The sequence below is a fragment of the Pleurodeles waltl genome, chromosome 4_1, assembly GCF_031143425.1.
Source record: "Pleurodeles waltl isolate 20211129_DDA chromosome 4_1, aPleWal1.hap1.20221129, whole genome shotgun sequence".
NCBI classification, from domain to species: Eukaryota; Metazoa; Chordata; class Amphibia; order Caudata; family Salamandridae; genus Pleurodeles; species Pleurodeles waltl.
This window is the reverse complement of record NC_090442.1, coordinates 596165479-596186055: the sequence shown is the minus strand read 5'-3', so window position 1 is coordinate 596186055 and position 20577 is coordinate 596165479. Positions and strand designations below refer to the sequence as shown.

Sequence of the window (20577 nt, the reverse complement as noted above, 5' to 3'; positions counted from 1 at the left end):
ATGGGGAAGGATCGAGACGCAAATCTGTCCTTTTCGTTGGCTACATTAATTATTACCTGTCCTTCACGTAGCAGATCTGAAGGAGCTGTCAAGCAAGTTACAAAGGAATTAAGTGCACAAGTATACAAGTAAAGGAAGCAGCGATCGTTCCCGGTGCATACATTGGAGTGGCTTTTTTGCTGACTTTAGCCCAAGTGACTGAGTTTCTCATCCCAGTGTTAAGTCTAAGCCAAAGATCAAAAGCATGAAAATGACACCTAGTCTGGAAATCATCCCAAGTATAAAACACCGAACAAGAAACTCAGATCAAAAGCTTTGACAGTTGCCACTTCATCATAGAGAGCATTCCTCTTGGGATCTCAGATAGTTTTAGGCATCTCTGTTTTGTTAAGTGTTTCAAGCTACATGTAAAATATTCGGCAGCTGTGGCACCCACATAAGTTGATTCATGCTTTTTAGTATGTTACACTTTTTTTTTTTTTTTTTTAAATTAAGGACAAAGTAAGTTTGACAACGTCCTTCTAGTTTACTGGTGCATTTAATCAATGCTCAATATAGTGTTCCATTTGAGTCTTCTGCCACTGATGCCTGATTACTAGGGTTCGACATATTGGAGTCATGCAGAAAACTGACCAAGGAATGCATTCCATTTGCTTTGTGCTGTACTCCATCCAGCATGTCTTTGTCCCTCCCATGTAGCGTGCTTTTTTACAATCTCTCTGATTGGCTCTTTCTATTCTTCCACAAGTTCTTGCTTTTCAGCGTTTTTTTTTTTACTTTTTCTTGAAACAATCCACAAGAGTACATGTGCTTTCAAGTTGTCTTCCTTGTGTGCTTCTTTACCCTCGTCCCTCTCCATGTCACTTCAAAGCACAGTGTGCTTCTGTGCAACCCCTTCCTTCCTCATGTTAGTGTTGGCCTGTGTGCTTCTGTTCTCCTCCACGCTGAATGTTTCTGGAACTAGCGTGCCGGGATATATGTGCTGGTTTGATGATCCTCTTGCAGTGCATTCAATTTGTAGCCTATCTGCAGTTACAGATCTCTAATAAAAGTACATTTAAAAAACTTGCAGTCGTTTTTTGAGTTCATGTTATCTGTCTCAATATAAGCAACCAATGTTTCCTTGCAGTGCCGTTACAGAATGTGTCTGATCTAATTAATGTTTCCATATATTTCTGTAGCACTTCGTATCCATTTGTGGAAGTCTGGACGCTTCATGTAGTTATTTATTTTGTATGCCTGAGTATGTTGCATTTTTCAGTGCTAAAGCATGTATGGATGTGAGTTTTACAAGTGTATTGATATTTCCAGTGCCAAAGCATGAGGTGCTTTGTTGGTTTCACACGCTTTTGTTTGGGGGGTTCTCTGCAGACAAAATCCATTAGTTTTTTAAAACTTCTCTAGCACCAGCCTCAGAGGCCTTTGTTTCTTCACAAGTGAGTGTCGGCCCCGTCACTAGAGGGCTCTAAGCTCTGCCCCTACCTCGGTTGTGTAGTTGGTGTTGGTCTGAAAGACCCCTACCCCTTCAAGGCTGCCCACCGGGGGGGGGGGGGCTGGATGGGGTTGGCGGGCAGAGCTAGCCACTGGCGAAGGTGGCTGCAGGCTGAGAGAGCTCTATCACCGCCTTTAACACATAACCCACAATCCGACAGAATCCTGAATGGACACATGGACAGTCCTGTGCGGAATGCCCATCATGAAGCATAATTAAGCGCTTTAAAGAGTGGAGGACTGCCCAACAGCAGAGAGCAGCAGTCCTGACCTCTCCTCGCGGCTGAGACAAGATAGCAGACACCAAGGGGAGGCCCCGGTGATGCCAACACTGCGGTGAGCAGGAGATTCACAGGAGGACATTCGTGCGGACCCCCCTGGAATTGGAGAAGAGCAGCAGTCAATTCACGCAAAGACCTTGACAAGTGACTAGGCAGTGGGCGGATATGCGGCAGACTGTGAGGCTCGAGGCCGTGAAGAGGGGAAGCCCGGCAGGGACACAGAGAAGCCGCATACCAGTGATAGCAGCCCCGGAGAGCTGAGTCGGGAAGAATCTGGAGCCAAGAGAGGAGAGGTAGGAGTCTCCCTCCCTGACAGCTGCCCCGTATCGGAGCTGCTTCCTCCTGCGGCCTGGGCATGCCCCTGTGCCTGTGGCCCTCAGGGAGAGAAGCGTGTGGGCCAGACTATACGGCCTCCATAGGCCCCATATGCCCAGAACCTCTGTGATTGGGGCCACCTGGAGGTCTTTGACTGGTCCTGTGGGAAGAGACCCTGCCACCCCGGCCCCAGTGTGTGCCATATGTGCATCGATTGGGGAGGCTGGCCCAGTAGGAGCGGGGGCAGCCATACCTAGCAACAGGGCTTCCCCAGCCAAGTGGCAGAACACGGGTGGATCCCAAAGACAGGACCTATTGCTGGGTGCAGAGTAGCACCAGCATGAATGGAGCACTAAGGCCACTCCCCGAACTCACAGCAGAGGGACCAAGAGAAGGGTGCCAATTTGTGGGCAGTCCCTTGCTTATGGCGGCAGGAGGGGATCAAAGACAGTGCAGGGCCATGGTCAAGGGTTGCACACCAAAACTGGCCCAGATTAACAGCCTGGACAAGTACACAATACAAATGGCGACCCCAGAGGGAGAGTCAGCAGGTGCTGAAGGGGGACATACCAGAGAGGATCAACTGCACAGTATTGAGCCCTCACTATGCACCATTATGGCAGCTATACAGGATCTCAGGGGCTCTATCTCACCCCTAGAGCCCAAACTACACACAGTCACAATTGTTGTCAATCTCCTTAGGGTGGATTTTGGATACATTTCTGAGAAAGTGGCAGAGACACATATCGATGGGCTACTGTCTACTCCAAAACGCCTGGAATAACAGATTAGTTCCCTCTCCAGATAAAGCTCAGAGATGGTGGCCAGACTGGAGGACCAAGAGGGTAGGTCTATTTTATTGAGGAACAATAAAAGAGTGGTGGGGACTCCAGAGGGCTTGGAAGACCCTAGCACAGAACTCTTTGTGGAAGATCTGGTTCTGAATAAACTCCAGCTGAAAAAGATGTATAACCTTTTTAAGTGGCAAGGGCGCATAGGGGGCCAGGCCCTCCTCCAAAACCATGGACCCCAAGGCTCACGATTATCACCAGAATTCTGAACTACAGGGATCGCAATGCCATTTTGCAAGCGCCAGGTCCCACGGTCACTTACACCTAGATAATGCTGTCATCCTCTTCTTTCCGGGCTTCACCCTCCAGGTGCAGCGCCAACAGAAAAGTAAAAAAAGCATAAAGGGCCAAGGAGGTGAAATACATGATGCTGTTCCCTTAAAAGTTGCGAGTGGTGGTGGATGGCAAGACATGGTATTTCATGTCACCGGAGAAAGCATGGGACTGGAAAGTGGCAGGTAAGACACATGGAGATTATGGGAAACCCCAACTGACTGGAAATGGAGAAGCGGGACCAGCCACACAGCGTGGAAAACACCAGCAGTGTCACTCCAGGGTGGCTCTTAGAGGGCTCCCGGGACCGTCTTCTGACAATTATGGACTCCACAAGAAACAAGTTTTCCGAGTGGCCGTCTCAGGAGGAAGGGGCGGATTGAGGTGTGATGCTCAGAACATGTTCCACCACATAGGAACCACGGGCAAGGTAACTCCTCTGATCAAGAGGGAGGGGGGGGGGTTAAACATGATACTAGACCAATGAACATCCATTCAATTTCATTCATTGCACAGGCGGCGGCTCACCCTCCATATTAGATGACTTATTTAGTTTAGGGCGACAAGCGCTCTGCAAGTTGGGGTGGGTATTTCGGAACCCACAATGCAGGGTTGCTGGGAGTGGGAAGTTTTTGGGAACTATTCTATTGTTATTTTTCATGACACTTAATTTTCTAATTGAGCCTAGTTTTTGAGTAAGAAGGGGTTCGCACTGAATTGCTTGGGTGGGTGATGGTTCTTGTATGGAGAGGGGGAAGGGCTCCACCGGGGCTGGATGCCCTGCTCCAGCACTGTAATGGTTCTTTACAATGCATGACTCAACTGCGAATCTGAGTGTATGGTCCTGGAACATCAACATTTTAGGTAGTAAAATAAAATGAACTCTAATTCTACAACATTTAAGACTCCTCACTCCAGACATTGCCCTGCTACACGAAACACACCTCTGTGGTAACTATTACAAAGCTCTTGATAGGTTAGGGCTCATGCTGGTTATACCACTGACTGCAGAGGTGTGGGCATACTTATGAAAAAATCAGTGCCCTTCACCCACCACCGGGTGTGGCATGACACCAATGGACGCTATGTGGCACTGTCGGGAACATGGGAGGGAACAACTTTAAATATCTGTTCACTGTATGTTCCCCCTTGCCTCTGTTGCACAACTCTTCCAGAGGTAGGTGACCTACTATTTGAACTGCCTCCAGGGATTCTGATTTTAGGGGAAGACTTCAACTCGCTCCTGCATGCTGGGGTAGACAGATCAGTGGGGTCTGGGCAACAGGGGTGGAGGGGGGACCATTGCCCCAGTTCACAAGCGCGCTGGGCTGGTTGACCTATGGAGGGAAGTCATCCCCAGACACAACATTACATGTACTATTCCGCAGCTCACAAGGGTTTCTCCTGCATAGATTACATCTTTATGCTGGGTATTCATGCTTCCCGGTTCAGGAAGGCTGCCCTTCTCGCAAGGGGGATCTGTGACCATTCCCCAGTTGGGGTCATACTGAAGGACCCTTTCTGAGACATTACGGTACGTCCCCGACTGGACGCCTGGAGCCTGCCCGACATGGAGAGACAGGGCAAAAAGGGAGGGAGCGGATCTCTACTTCAAAGAAAACTGGGGGTATGTATTGTCAGCTTGCAGTGTATGGGAGGCATTTAGAACAGTAATAAAGGGCCAGGCCCAGGCACTACTTGTGGCAAAAAAGAAAGAGACAAGATAGGAATGCAACATCATAGAGAAAGACAGAGCCGGTAGGAAGAGGTGGCCCTTTCCACAGGGGCCCCAGAAGATCACGACAAATTACAGCTGTGCCAGCAGGATCTGAGAACCATGACTGAAAACCATGCCCGAGAGCATGCCCTTCCAGTACAGCGTCATTTGTACGACGTGGGTGAAAAAGCCAGCAAATTGCTGGCCTGGTTGGGACAAAGGGACAGGGAACTCTCCTGGGTGCTTCAGGTAGATAAATGCAAATGAGTTTTCACAAATGACCGTTGCAGCCATAGCAGAGACCTTCGCTATGTACTACGATGGCCAGATCCCTGTTGAATATGGAGGCCATGGTCTTGGCTGAGGCCCTGGCGAACAGACTCCTTGGGGAGGAGGGGTGGTCATTGACTCACTTCTCCATTCAGATCAGTTGGGCTTCATGCCTGACAGGAGCACGAGGCTTAATTTTAAGCGCCTGTATGGAGTGCTCCACATGACAGCTGATCCGCGGGTGGAGCAGACGGTTCTGATGGCCTCAGACGCCAAGATGGCATTTGATTCTCTTGAGTGGAACTACATGTTTGTTACCCTGGAAAGGCTGGAATTTGGACCGTGATTCGGTGGTTTGGTCAGATTGCTCTATGTCTCTTCAGTGGCGTGGGTGAGGGTGAAATGAGTGGTTTCTTGGTAGTTCCAATTGAGGAGAAGCACCCGTCAGGGTTGCCTCTTGTCCTTTGCCCTGGAGCCATTGGCATCATGGATTCATCAGGACCCTTTGGTCTGGGGGGAATTCAGGCCCCGGGAGAATGGGAAGAGCGAATCCCTATATATACTGATGACATACTTCTTTATGTATTGGCAGCCTTCCCTCTCTATTGGCAGGCTTATGCAGATTATTGGGGGCCACTCCGGTTTTACTATAAACTGGTCGAAGTCTGTTGTATTTCCCCTCTTGTGCACAAGCTCTTGCCTGCCCCGGGATAGTGAGGTGCCAGTGGTCACAGCTGGTTTTCGCTTTTTAGGTATTTATGTGACACGAGGCCCCCAGGAATTTCTGCGTAGGAATGTATCTCCCCAGCTGGAGAGGCTCAAGGGAGAAGTTTCTCACTGGCATAGTCTTCCGTTGACCCTAATGAGCAGAGCGGCCCTATATAAAGTGATGAGTCTACCACGATTTCTTTACATCTTGAAGAACAAGAACACATCCCATAAGATCCTCCATCAGGTCTTCAGGAAAACTGATAGAGGTTTGTATGCCCTTATGGAACTGGGGTACTCCTAGAATAGCCCTGTCTAAATTGCAAAAAGGTGTATATGAAGGGGGCCTGGCAATTCCTGATATCAAAAGATACTATGAGGTGTGTCACCTCCTAATAGTCAATGAATGGGTATTTGCAGATCAGCAGGCTCCAGCCTATAGACTCGAGAGAAACATAATGGGCAGGGATGGTCCTGAGGCCTTACTGAATGATACAAGACAAGAAAGGGACCTGACACATCATACTCTGATGGTAATCGGGGCCTGGAAGGAAGCAAACAATTATTTGGGTTGGAAAGGGAAACTTACAGGCTTCTCCCCACTCTGGCACAGTGACCTACTTGCGGAGGTGCAAGAAGGACAAGGGTTTCGAAAATGGGAAATAATATGTATTGAGCACCTGGGACACATATGGAGGGGACAGGCTATAATCTGCTTTGAGACTCTTCGTACGGAATATGACCTCGCAGAAACTAAACGTTACAGATACTTGCAAGCTGGGGCATGCCCTCGGGAGACATATTCAGGAAGGGGAACAGCTGCCGGAGACCTCCCCTTGGAAGAAAGGATACTCACGGAACCTATTCAAGAAAAAGGGTTCTCCGTGATGTATAAAGAACTGGTAAGTAACTCACCGGACCTACTGGTCAGACTGAGGGAGGCATGGGAGGAGGACCTAGGAGCCATTGGAGATGGCGAATGGAAGGAAGCTATCAGAGGGCCCCAGGAGAAAGGCATTAGGGCCCAGTTCAGACCTGTTCAGCTAAAAAAAAAACTGCATAGGTCATATTACTCTTGAATGCTGTTATATAAAATAGGGAAAGTGATAAATCCACTGTGCCTGAGAGGCTGTAACGAAGAGGGCACGTTCATGCACACTCTCTGGGGGTGCCCCCTGATAAAAGTATATTGGTCCATCATTGCCCTGGTGATGTCCCATTACTTGGCGTTGGAGATACCCCTGGAACCCAATTGGGTCTTATTGGGGATCTCTGGGGATACTATGTGGCCCAGACATCAGGGTGTCTGGTTGCGGCTGGCTGGAGTAGCCAAACGCAACATAGCGAGAACCTGGGGGAAGTCCAACCACCCCCAGGTTGGTTGATTGGCAGTCTGACCTGGACTGGTGCCAGAAAGCAGGGTGGGTTATCTAGAAAAGGGGATGCCCCAAAAAATGGGAAAACGTCTAGGGGGCATGGGTGACTTCTAGAGGTCTGGTGTGGAGGGAGATCAAGAAGGCAGTCAGGAGGGATAAGAATGAGGGACCGGGATGAGTTTCTTTCAGTTGTAAAGGTGCGGTAAAAAGTGCCACAGATGTTTTTGTTTGTCAACTGTATGCTGTGAAGCAAATGACTTTTGATTGGTTCATCTGCAAGACCTATGATCCCTTGGATGTTACAATCTGAATCCTCTTTGGTAAATAAAAAAGAATAAAAAAAATAAAAAAGACTGCCCATCTCACCCAGTGAAAATATACTCCAAGTTAGCAAGTCTATGCCCGAAAAAGCATCATTTACTTGGCTTAAAGTGGGGTTCAGAGGAGCACCCGACAGGCTAAAGGAAGGTGACACTGCCAGCTGACTCTGCACCCAGCAGAGGATGTAAGAAAAGTGCATGATTGACATGTCACCCTTTTGGAGATGAGGACGAGACCCACATCTGGCACTGATGAAATGCCAGAGTACTTTCCCGTCTGGCACATCTCTGCTTACCCTTTTCAGTATTGTGTGTAAGCCCTGGCATCCCTGTAAATACATCAAACACACAAAAAGTGATGCTTGCCAGTGATTAGACCGATTACAATCGCTCAGGATAGCATACCAACCCATTGTTCTTTTTCTCACCATGCCACTTCAGTTTGGACCCAACCATATGCAATCTGCCTTGACCATGCTCCTCATGGGAACAGTCTAGCCGAACTGCCAGGACAGGTCTTCGCCATACCAGAACACAAGCAAGCCAAGGCCATTATCATTAGCCATTCACTCCAACCATGACATACCAGGCTGCCCTCGCTACTCTGTGGAGACTCTTATGCTTGACCATGACCAACAGGAAAGGGATAGTTGAACTTTTATCTGACTCATGGTTACATTATTTGGTCTGGCCTAGAGACCACTCTAGTTGTCTCGCCACCTTCACATAATCAAAAATGAATAAATAAAAAATACATATAAACATGCTCCCAAAAAGTGCTTTGGAACAGCTCTCTTCATTCACTGATCTGTTCAAAAGCCATTCACATTTTCTTCCACCCACCACTGAATACAGCGTAGAACAATGGGTCAGCCCACTTCAGGCCTTACATTAGGAGTGAGAGCTTTTTTCCTGACCATGTGCACATCTGTCTAAAGAGAAGTGCAACTCAGTGCCAAGGCTGGTGGGCAAATACTTTACTTAGCCAATTTTTTCTTCCATTATCACTTCTTATTTTTATTAATCATCCTCATGTTTTAGGCTACAGTAACTCAAAATCCACATTGCCTTTTTTGCATCCATAAAAATCATATTTTCCTGAGATGTGCATTAAAATATCACGGTCTGATTATACACCTAACTATGTAGAACTGTTATATTAAATATGCAAGGGTTATTTTATTTGAATACCTGTTTTATGGTAGCATACATCCACCATCGTAAGGTAGCAGCATGGTTTCATTTTTTAAAATATTTAGTGTAATAAATAAACATAGCACTACCTTGCCTTACCCTTTTTTTTTTTTTTCCTATTGTAACTCAGACATTTCATTACGGATCCTTTACAGTGCATTGTTATACCATGCAAGACTTCATAATCCATGCCTTTATTCAGCATTGTAAGGCCTTAGATCTAATGATAGATATTAATCACTTAAAAAAACAAAGGTTAAAGGGATGTTATAGTTAGGTGAAGTAATTATAACTTGTGCCTTAAAGTAATTCTAACTTGTGCCCTAAAGTAACTATAACTTGCACCTCCGCCATTCACAGTATTGTCATCAATTATGTCATTTCTGGTGTTGCAGTGATGTTATCAATGATGTAAGAGAACATGTCATGAATGATGTAATATGTGAGGCCCTTACCGGTGCATGGTGAAGGCGTGACTTATAGTTCCTTTAGGGCATAAGTTATAGATACTTGAGGCAACACTAACTGGTGAATTGCAGTGGTTTTGTTAGTTTGAAACAGTATGTTTCAACTGAAATTTTCACCTACCTATAACGTGTCCATCGCTGCATGCAGCAGGAGGTTTGGTTCATGTCCTCTGCCCAACAACAAGCCGCGCATGGCCTTCTGCCATGATGGGGACGGATTTAGATGCACCGCCTCGCCTACAACCAGGGCCTCGCCAAAACCTTCACAGGCGGGCACCCCCACTACGCACAGCCTTTGACCGTATGCGGTTAGGGTTGAGCCCAGGGCATAGTCTGCAGCCAAGCCCTGCACTACCCCCTTAAGCACCTCCCCTCTCACGTGACCACATGGAGTTGGGCACAGGGCCTGCATCCAACTCCCCACTGCTGCCCATGGCTATGTCATTTAACAATATAAGGGCTGTCATTTTAAGTAAGAAAGACCTATTGGCTTTGTCGACATGTCAGAAAATAAAAAGCAATGCGCCTATTGGCTTTATTATTATTTTTTAAAGATATTTTTATTAACATTTTACTTGCATACATTCTCAACACAGATGTAATATTCATAATTTGAAATGTTGTTCAATCATGTCAAACATTATAACATGCAAGTACTTTCAAGGTTTTGTGTCGATTTATGGAGTCGAGCTTAGGTTCTGAACGTCCCTGGAGCATTTTAACATTGAATATTCCATATACGTTTATTGTGTAAAAGTTTCTATTTAGCACCAATCAGAACTATTTACACAATGGTGATTGAAGGGTATTGATTGTCTACTGTATGAGGGGAGAACTAATGGGGCCCGGTCTGCGTGGTTCTGTATTATTCCCGACCACACCGATTCCCAGTTGATCAGGGGTTGTTTCTTATCGTGGGATTTAGGACGCTAAAGTTTCCATCTTAGTCAGTCCCGGACAGGGTCAGTTTAATCTAGGTGTTATCTGTCACTCTCTCCTTTGTACTCGCAGTATATGGGTCAAGACCCGCATAATGGGCCAGTAGTCAGTAGTGTTACCTCACTATGCGTGCCTTCACCCCCTTACCTAGGCCATAGGCACTCAGGTTATTCTCGGAGGGGTTCCCCTTTCATGTTCTCTGTGTTCCCACCTGTCTAGGATCTCCTCCCAGAGGGGGGTGATGGGCTTCCGGCGCATACCCTTCAGCTCTTCACGTCTCAGAACTTCTAGTTCATCCCTAGACCACGTTGTAACATCCTGTCTCCAGGCCTCCAAATGAGGACACCCGGGCGACCTCCACCCCAAGGCAATTTGTCTCCTATAAAGCGCTAATGGCAAATCTAAGAATCGGGCAGTGACCGTCCTAGTAGGTACCCCTGAGTTAGAGGCCCATCAGGCACTCTGAGGGGGCCAGGGTCAAACTGACACCCAGTAGTGCTTCTAAGTCGTGTAGTACCACTTCCCAGGCCCGCTGGAGTCCCGGGCTGAACCATAGCATATGATCTAGGTCTGCATCTGGCTCACTACATCTGGGACATTTTCTAAGATCGCCCCCATAGATAATGTTCAACCTGTGCGGAGTGAGGTATGTCCTGTGTAAGTAATTATATTGTATGTACCGTAATCGTGTGTTCCATGATACCATTCTTGGATATGCAAGTACTCTCCTCCACTCCGTCTCTGTCAAGTCTCCCCCCAGCGTTTTTTCCCCATCTCTTCCTTAGCGATTGTAAGGGAACCATTGTGCACTCGACCTGAGTCTTGTACAACTTAGTAACCAGGTGAGTGTCCTCACCCGATGTCAATAGGAGGTGCAAGATCTTGTGTGTATCAGGTTCTGCATTGATTGTACCCCAGTGTTTCTTAATACGGTGTGACAAGTATTGATAGGACAAGAACTGTCCACCCGGTACACTATTCCTATCAGTCATGTCAGTAAAAGACCACAATACTCCATTGTGGAAGAAATCACCCACGGTCTCCACCCCAGCTCTCGCCCAGTTTCCCAGTCCACAGCCTATCAGTGACCTATCCGCAGAGTCCTGCACTAACACCGATAAGGGCAGGGCCGGAGAGTAAGGCACTCCCACCCGCCGTGAGCAGCGCTTACAGCAATCTGTTGCAACCTTCATGAGGATATTTTCCTCCCTGGGTGCCCCTCCTCGAGCAATCATACGTGTCAGTATCCAATCTCTATTCTTCGCCCCACCAACAGTGCACTTATCCAGGTGACCCTCCCCTGTAAACCACCTAGCGATCCACTGCAACTGGCATGCCAGATAGTAGAGTTCGAAATCTGGAACACTCAGGCCTCCCATAAGTGCTGGTCTGCAAAGAACAGGGAACGAGGTACGTCTGCGGCCTCCATCCCATATAAGGTCCCTAAGTAGTGCGTTTAACTCATGAAACCATGTTGAGGGCACAGATACCGGCAAATTAGTAAAGAAGCAGAGGAGGCGTGGGAGCATGATCATCTTAGATAAGGATATCCTAGCCGAAATGGTCAATCTCAATGACCTCCAAAACCGTAGCGCCCTGTCTATGTTGCCCTCGCGGAGATCCCTCAAGTCATGAAACACCTGTATGCCCAGGTACTTGAAGGTGCGCGGGGCCCACACTATATCCTCCGGCACGAGGAGGGTCGCCCCCCACCCGCCGTCAGGGGAAAGACAAAGGTCTTACCCCTATTCAAGCAGAGTCCAGAGAGCTCTGCAAAATTGTCCAACTCGCCCAGGGCAGTCCAGTCTTGCCATTTCTCAGATATATTAAAACATCGTCTGCGTAAAGCGAGATAATGTGTTCAGTCTGTCCCCACTCCACTCCCTGGCCTCTACCCTCCCATCAGAGCCGGGCCACCAGTGGCTCAATAGCCAGGGCAAATAATAATGGGGACAGCGGGCATCCCTGCCTAGTGCCCCTGTGTATAGGGTATGCCTCGGAGACCGATCTGCCTGTCCTCACTCTTGCCAGGGGGGGTCGCATACAGTAAGTCTACCCAACGCACCCAGCCTTCACCCATTCGAAGCATCACCGTTCGCAAATAGTCCCACCTTAGTGAGTCGAAGGCCTTTTCAAAAAGTCTATTGCCAATAGTGTCGCCTTTGTGGGTTTCTCAGTTCTTGGCATATGCAAAAGGGAAAACCGGCGTCTCAGGTTCAGGGAGGTGTTTCGCGCCGGGATAAACCCATTTTGATCTTTGTGTATTAAACTGGGGACATATCGAAGAAGTCTATTGGCCATGAGTTTACTTAGAATTTTTAAGTCACAATTCAATATGGACAATGGTCGAAAGTCTGTCACTGAGGCATCACCGGTGTCCCGCTTGGGTAAGGGGACCACCAGAGCCTCTCTGAGAATCAGGTAGAAAACCCCTTTGGAATGCCTCTGCATACATTTCAACTAGTTGGGGAGCCAAAAGTGCAGAGTACTTCTTATGGAAATCCATTGGCAGCCCATCCGTACCCGGGGTCTTCCCCGCTGCTAGTTGCATTATGGCTTCTTGGACTCCTCTAATGACACCGGGCCACCCAGACTGTCCCCTTCCTCAGCTGTCAAAGCAGTCAGCGGCAATGGTTGTAAATAAGCCTGGAACTGTTCAGTCCTCAATGTATCCGGTTGTCTATAAAGAAAGGTATAATAGTCTCTGAAGGCTCCATTAACATCTTTGGGTGTAGATCTGTGCTCCCCTCTCACATCACGCACACTCACAATAGGAGTCCCTTCCCCTCCCGGCCTAACCAACTATGCCAGCATCCTCCCGACCTGTCCTCTGCCTTATCCAAGCCAAATATCTCTGCACACTATGGCACCTCAATTGCTCCTCAATCCGGGCATGTGAGATCCTCGCCTCCTTAAGTCTGTTACACTCTGGTATTGCTCCACTCCCTTCCCTTTCTTCTTCATGAATGATCTTTTCTAGCTCTATTAACTCCCACTCTAGCGTGCGTTTAATCCCAACTGTTTGACTCATGCAGTGACCTCTTACTGCAACCTTAATTGTTTCCCACTCCACACTTCTGGACGATGCAGATCCTATATTAATAGTAATGTGATCCACAAGATAGGAGCGGAGTGTCTCTCGATATGCTTGGTCCTCCAATGCAGCTGGGCCCAGTCTCCACAACGGTATAGGGGGCCAGTCCTCAGTTGCCTTCCATATGAGTAATAAGGGATTATGGTCAAACAGGGTACGCCCTAGGTACTCGTGTGAGTCCCATTCTGTGCAGTATTTGCAGAGCACATTACCCTGTCTATCCTGGTGTGCAAGCGGTGCAGGCTGGAGTAGTATGAATGGTCCCTATCCTTTGGGTGTTGGGCACGCCTGGCATCCACCAGGCCCCAGCCCTGCATCCATTCCCCTAAGTACTTAGCTATCTTATGTGTTGCTGCGCCGACCAGTGGTGGTGTAGAGCGGTCCCGTTCTATATCTAGCACACTGTTAAAATCCCCTCCTATTAGCAGCTCCTCCCCCCGTTGATGTGTAAGGTAGCTCGACAGACGCTGCATGAATGGGATTTGATCCTGATTAGGGGCGTATACACTGCTTAGGACAATTGGGACTCCATGAAGGTGACCCTCCACTATCACGAACCTGCCCTCTTGATCTACATCAGTAGTTTTAACCTCAAAGGGAACTCCCGCTCTTACCCACACCAGTGCTCCCCTGGCATAAGCAGAATACTTGGTAGCAAATACCTGCCCTCTCCATCTGCGCCTCAATTTATCTATTTCCTTGGCAGTGACATGAGTCTCCTGTAGCATAGTCACATGAACACCCCGCCGCTTCAAATATGACAACACTCTATGCCTTTTAGAAGGTGATCCCATACCCCATATATTCCAAGTTAGAAAGTTGTATTCAGTCATATCAGAGTGAATAAGTCAGAACCGAATCTCCAGATCCCGCAGGTGTCCTGCCCCCTCCCCTCATCTGCTGAGTTTGGTATAGACATTTCCCGGCACCCATGTCACCATGCAAACCCCAACGCCCGATGCCCAGGGCACCTTTCAAACTAAAAGTTGCCCACAAAACAGTGCAACAGCGCAGCAATAACAACAAGTTAAATAAAGTTCTCGCCATTCTTCGTCGAGTGGTCGAAAAACCAGTAGGGGGGTGGTTGTGTGTCCGTCGAGGCCTTGTCCGTATAATTCTCCTCACCTCGGGGCCAGACTTTGAGGTTGTTTAGCCCAGCTCATCGGTTGTCTCCGGATCACCTTAAGGGCCTCCCCGGAATAGCTGTAGCCCTCACCAGAGGACACAGACACACGGTCCATCCCACTGTTGTCCACTGAGGGCGTTCCCCCGCACACAGTCGCCGCTAATTTCATTGCTTCCTGATTTGCCAGTTCTTTTTGGGCCACGGTCGGACCCACTCACGGTCGATTGCTATTGCGTTGCCTCTTCTGTCCTTTACGGCCTGTCCGGCCTGCTTGTTCGGTCTGGGTGTGTTGGCTCTTTGCCATTCCTCTCGCTTCCAACCATTCCCATGCCTGTTCTGGCGTCTGGAGGAATGTAGTTTTACCGTCTAAGATCACTTTCAATTTAGCCGGGAAGAGGAGTGAGTACTGAATCCCTGTCTCCCGTAGAGCCCTTTTCACTGCCAGAAATGAAGCTTGCTTCATCTGGATCTCCAAGGTGAAATTAGGGAATAGCGTCACTACGCCATTCTCCACCTCAAAGGGCCCAGCCTCTCTGGCTCTCTGGAGCACGGTGTCTCTATCCTTGTAGTGCATCAACTTCACCACCACTACTCTTGGCGGCCTTCCCGGTGCCAGAGGTCTCGAGGGAACCCATGCGCCCGCTCTAAGGAGAAAAAGGGCGTGAGGCGCTCCGGTGCCACGACCGTGCGTAGCCATCCCTCAAGGAACTCTACCATGTTTGTTCCCTCCGCGCGGCTCACGACCCGTATGTTGTTCCTACGGCTTCTCCCATTTGTGCCTTCCACCCGTCGCTCCAGGCGCTGCACCCGATCAGTCAGGTGTGAGACCGTGAGACTGCGAGGTTATCATGTTTCGGGGCAAGTTCTGTCAGTGATGTTTCTGTTTCTTTCACTCTGTCCACCAACTTGTGGTGATCCGCTCTCAGTAGCCCCAACTCCACTGCCACATGGTTAATGTTGTGTCTCAGAGTTGCTTTAGTGTCTTGAATTGCGCCCAGGATCTTATCGAGGGTAGCCTGTACCGTGGGCTGCGTGGGATCCTCCATACTCTCATAGGTATAATTGCGATGCAGAACCTTGCTCCTGGTCCTGCACCTGGAAGTCATCCGGGACCTACGGTGTTATAATTAGATCGTCAAACGGGGTAGCAGGCTACTCGCCGCTTCATTACAGGTGGTCACAGGTTCAACTCCGGATGCACTTCGGCCTGGACTGCGACGTCTGTCCGTGAAGTCTCTGATTTAGGCTGACCCTAGAACGGTTATCTCAACCCGACTCTGGCCTGGTACAGCTCATCCATGCTAATTGAACGAATCTTTCCCAGCTGGGCTAAGATAGTGTCTTATGTATCCCCAATAAGTGGGTACCATTTCCTGAATACTTATGCCGAGGAAGATACAAGCAACCGTGGCAATGTACAACGTTATATGCTGCTGCAGGAGGCCTTTGTTACCAGGTAAGTTGTGAAGGCGATGGGATTCACGCAACGGTTTGGCGAGCTGACAGTCATCACAAAAAAAGTAGTATGCATGGGTTGCTTTTTTTTTGCGTTAGGAGCAATGTACATTTTTCAGTCACATACAGCTTCCGTAGTACACTGTCCATTCCAGGCCAAAATGAGCTGTTTTCAGAGATCCACCGCCAGGTAAGTCCTCATCGACGGGCCCTCCTTCCGCACTGCCCTCCAGGTTCCAGCATCACCTTGTAACCATCCAAGTCGCAGCAATTACTTCCACTCCTAGTTCCCTATTCGTGTTAAATGCCTGTTCCCGGGTCCATTGCCAACTCCGGCACATATAAAGCGGACATCTGTCACGTTTGCTTTCCCACTGCCACTTCAGTCAATGCCTCTTTCACCTTCATCCAGCGCAAGGCATTAAATGTCCCCAAACAGTTCACAGGTGCCAGCAATAACCGCAGGCAGGATGCCCCCACAAAGCTGTCGGAGGAACTGTCCCACGCGTCTGCCGGTGAAGTCTCAGCTCGTTGGCACAGTGGAGTCAAGAAGAAGTTTCATTAAAACGGAGAGTGTTCCGCAATTCGCCTCTGATCGAGTTCTATTGCCGTGCCGCTGGCCCAGGGATCACGAACTCCAAAAAGGTGGTCCGCCTTGGTGCCCGCTCCCGCTTCAGGGCCGGCCACAGTCACTCACCGACAGCGCGCCGGGCCGCTATGCCCGCTCCACCCACGGCCGCCGTCCGGGTGACAGTCCACCGGCAGAAGAAGGGATAGGGAAGGCCTCCCCCGGTGCTCCAACAACCCCGACAGGGTCGGCAATATCCTCCGTCTCCGCCGACTAGTTCTCACCACCGTCTGTCGGCAATGTGCTCCCTCGCACTGCAGCTCCGTCCTGGCCGGACCCAGGTCCACGCTCGGGCATGCCCCCGAAAGCCCACATCTTAGGCCACCACTGGGGCGAAGTTCAGCCGGTCAAAAGGGGCAGGGGAGGCCTCCTTCACTGTTCTGGGAGCCCCCGCAGGTCAGACAAAGCCCCAGGAGCCCGATCCGCCCCTCGCAGCTAGGCTTTTCGCTGTATGCCAGCGATGTGCTCCCACACGTTGCGACCTTGTCCGGGCTGGGCTCCGATCCACACCCAGGCCCACTCCCGAAAGCTACTTGGGCCTGCTCTCGATTCACGGAAATCGGGTCGATCGTCCCCCGCCGGGTTCCTCAGCCCTTCCCCACCTGGTCTGTGCTTCTGGTCCACAGAGAGAGCCGATACCAGGATTTTGTAAGGCCCGACGGAGCCTTTGAATTATGTGTCCGCCATGATGGCTCGGCTAGCCACCCCCCACTGGCTTTATAAATAAGCTGTTTATGTTGCTCCCTCTTGGCGGGAGATATCTGTTGATCTATTTCCATCCCCGCATGCGTGCAAGCAGGGAAACCAGTCTACTCCTAGCCAGTGGGACTATTTTTTTATAGCTCCGACCAGCTGTGAGCAGTCTTTGTGTTTGCTCCAGTTTGGGGAGAGGTTTAAAAATGCTCACATCAGGTGGGAGCAAGCACAAGTTTACCTTCCTACGTTGGTGCAGACAGGGATATGGCTGTGTCCCAGAGGTGGGCTCCCCAGGACGTAGAAAGTGAGCAGGGCCCTAAGGTTGGGGTTTCCAGGGCTAATAAAGGCTCCGGGGAGGGGAGCTGTGCAGCCCCCTCCCTATTTATGGGCATTTCACCCATGGGGAGGCTATCCGGAAACTATAATGGCTCTGGGAGGTTGGGGGTGCGCATGGCCCCCTCACCTTAAGCAATCTAGCTCTGGGCCGCAATTTTTTTTTTATCGCTACCACGGGAATCCTGTGTGATTGTGGGAAAAATTGAAGTTTTTTTTTTTTGTTTTTTTTTACAGTTCAAAGCAGTGGATTAAGTCCCCAAGTTGTGGAATGGCTGCAAGGTTCATTTTGTGATGTTGCTGGCTGCTGGCTGCTGGCTGCTAGCTGCCAGTCCGAGCACTTGCTCCCACTGTAGTCTAACTCCCCTGGGAGCGAATTGGTCCAAGAGGAAAAAAAGCTTGCTGGGCCAATAAGAACGCTCTGTTTTTTTAATTGGTGCTCCCGCGAGTGTCTCAGGGACCCAACCATCCAGTTACACAAATATCTTTGAACCTTAGTTTCTTAAAAAAACAACTGAACGGATTTTCAGCAAATCACAAAAAGCTAAATATGCGGACCAAGATCGAGCTTCCTGACAAATTTGGTGTAAATCGGTCCAGCAGTGTTTCTTCAAGAAGTCTATGAAAAATGCATGGGGATTTTGCATTTTAAGACCCCCTCCTTTTTTTCTGAGCTTCTGCACCTTTCCATACACAAATTAGAGTGTTATTTCTATATAATAACTTCAGTATTATTCAAAAATCATAATATTAATGTTATTTATAAAAAATATAACCTGCAGAGTAATGTACTACTTGTTAAAGGATGTGGGTTAAAGGTAAAAACCCATAAAAATTGCATGCATGGCAGAGAATGTGGGAAAAGGCTGTGTGGGGTAAATGTTACATTCCATGGAGGCCAGCCCTTAATCGTAATTTTTCACCTTGTTATAACAATGATGCGCTTTGTAATTAAATGCTCTCTGCAGTGTGACTTCCAGGAGTCCAATACACCTTGCTTCAAACTGGATGCAACAGCTGTGAGTCAGTGTTACTTTCAGTAACCTCCAGGGTCGCTTTGCAGGGCTGACTGCCATCTCTTGCCCAAAGTGTATTAGTGACTACACTGGTTTCAGTAAAACCTGATGTTTGTTTCACAACGACCCTATTGTGGCTCTCTCTGGCCGCCTGACCTTTGTAGAATCCCCACTCCATACAAAATCTGCACATCACATTAACGCAGCATATGCCCACGATGCATTGAAGGTACACTATCCAGACTCTCCCAATGTCTTATAACTCCATAGAAGAGGTCCGTAGCCAACACTACTTGTACCACCTGAAACTGCACACAACTATGCTTTGCATTTCTTTCCTGGTTTCCTCACACTTACCGGATCTCGGTGGTCACTACATTTATCTTGGCTTGATTGGATTGCTTCAGGTTTTGTAATTTACGATAGTTATTGGAAAAGCTATGAGGAGGATTCAGTGAGCCAGAGCTCTAATTACGTTACTCTTTGGTGGCTAGATTTCCAGGGTATCAAGTTACATACAGGAACTACATCAATGCCCATAAAGTTTGTGGTGGTTCTCCTCAAGCTGGCTGACTCTAAATGTACCCCCTGCCCTGCTCCATATCCTACATTCCTCGACCGTGGTAAAAAACGTTTTGTAGTTGCAACTTTTCCAGCCTTAAATGCAGTGTATGATTGGTATATTGCACAGATCCTCACTGCATAAGTGAGGATGTGGCATTTGCCATTGTATGTTGGGTTTTTTTGCGCATCGAGGATAGTGTATCGGACCTATGACTCTTACATATGGGTTTTAGGTTATTGGATGAAGTTAAGGTCTTCGTTTTGCATCTCATTGGATCATTCTGCCTGCTGTTTGGTGTTGCATCCTGGCAATTTCAATTACCTGCCATTAGCTTGCGGACTGCTTTCTCTTTTGAGCATATGGTATTACTAAGGTGCAAGCCAGTAAGACTAAAAGATTTTCCTCACCTTATTGAAAATTAATTTCTTAACATTTTTGACAGCCTCTAAGGTTTGTAAAAAGTGTTCTACAATAACTACTAAATAGGAGAGAATAAAGGTCAAACATACCATTTTTTTATTTTAAGATCTCGGTTTCTGTTAGTGGTTGCTTTAATTGATAAAACTGCATCTTAATATGTGGATGTTGTTGTTTTAATTCTTATGTTTCTTTTTGAAGGTTTCCAAGCATTAGACTGTGAATAAATGGAGAGGATGGAGATACTGTGAGAAATGTAGGGCTTGGTGGCCTTCAGCATCGTGGGGTAATCTCAAGTAGGTAGCTCATTTTTGTTCTTCCTAGCTCCTTTATGAAATATGTATTCCGCAGGGGTGGCTCCTCTGCTATGGCATAGAAGTGTGTCCCCCCCCACCAGCAGCAGTAGCTGCATAACTTCCAAGAAAACAATAATAAACTATGCTTATTATAGTTTTCTTGAAAAAGGGACGGGGCTGCGGTCTGCGATGAGCATGGAGGGAGTGCGCATGTATGTTTGGCCGGCCATCTCGGGTCGGCCAAACACACATGCACGCTAGGCTCTCTCCAACCCTGCAATGCAGGCACTGCATTGCTGGGTTGGAGACAGGAGGCAGAGACTTTCACTCTGCCTCGGAGCGCACTGGCTAGGCGCTCCGTCCAATCCCAACGCTGCTTTCATGCTGCCAGCAGCTTTAGGATTGTACGTAGGGCGGGCAGGGAGCCTGTGCCTGCAGTTGAGCATCAGCGCGGCAAGAAAGGTATTTTTTGTTTGTTTTTTTTTTATTATTAATTTTCTATTTTTGTCTCCACCTTGCCACCCCGCCCCCTTTCCCTCATGCTAACTCTCACTGTATGCAGGATACATTGTTGTTTGACAGGCGCTAACTTACGTAAATTACCAAGTGGTTTACATTACATGCTGTGCTAATTTGTTCAGCGGAATGCTTTACTCAACTCACACACTTGATGGTTAAACAAGCATTTGCAAAGCTGATAGGTCTGGCTTTAATGTGCCAACAAATGTAAGCACAAGCTTTCACAAATG

At 48.4% G+C, this 20577-nt stretch overlaps 1 protein-coding gene across 2 annotated transcripts in view; it reads left to right on the top strand.

The window, feature by feature from the left end:
• LOC138287951 (deoxyguanosine kinase, mitochondrial-like) overlaps nucleotides 1-20577 on the top strand; it is a 65926-nt gene that overhangs the window by 19738 nt on the left and 25611 nt on the right. The window contains exon 2 of one of the 2 annotated variants that reach the window (XM_069228989.1): nucleotides 19734-19828. The exons of the other annotated variant lie outside the window; for it this stretch is intronic. The gene's annotated coding sequence lies outside the window, so the exon portion shown is untranslated. The remainder of the gene's footprint in view (nucleotides 1-19733; nucleotides 19829-20577) is intronic. 2 annotated transcript variants of the gene reach the window in all.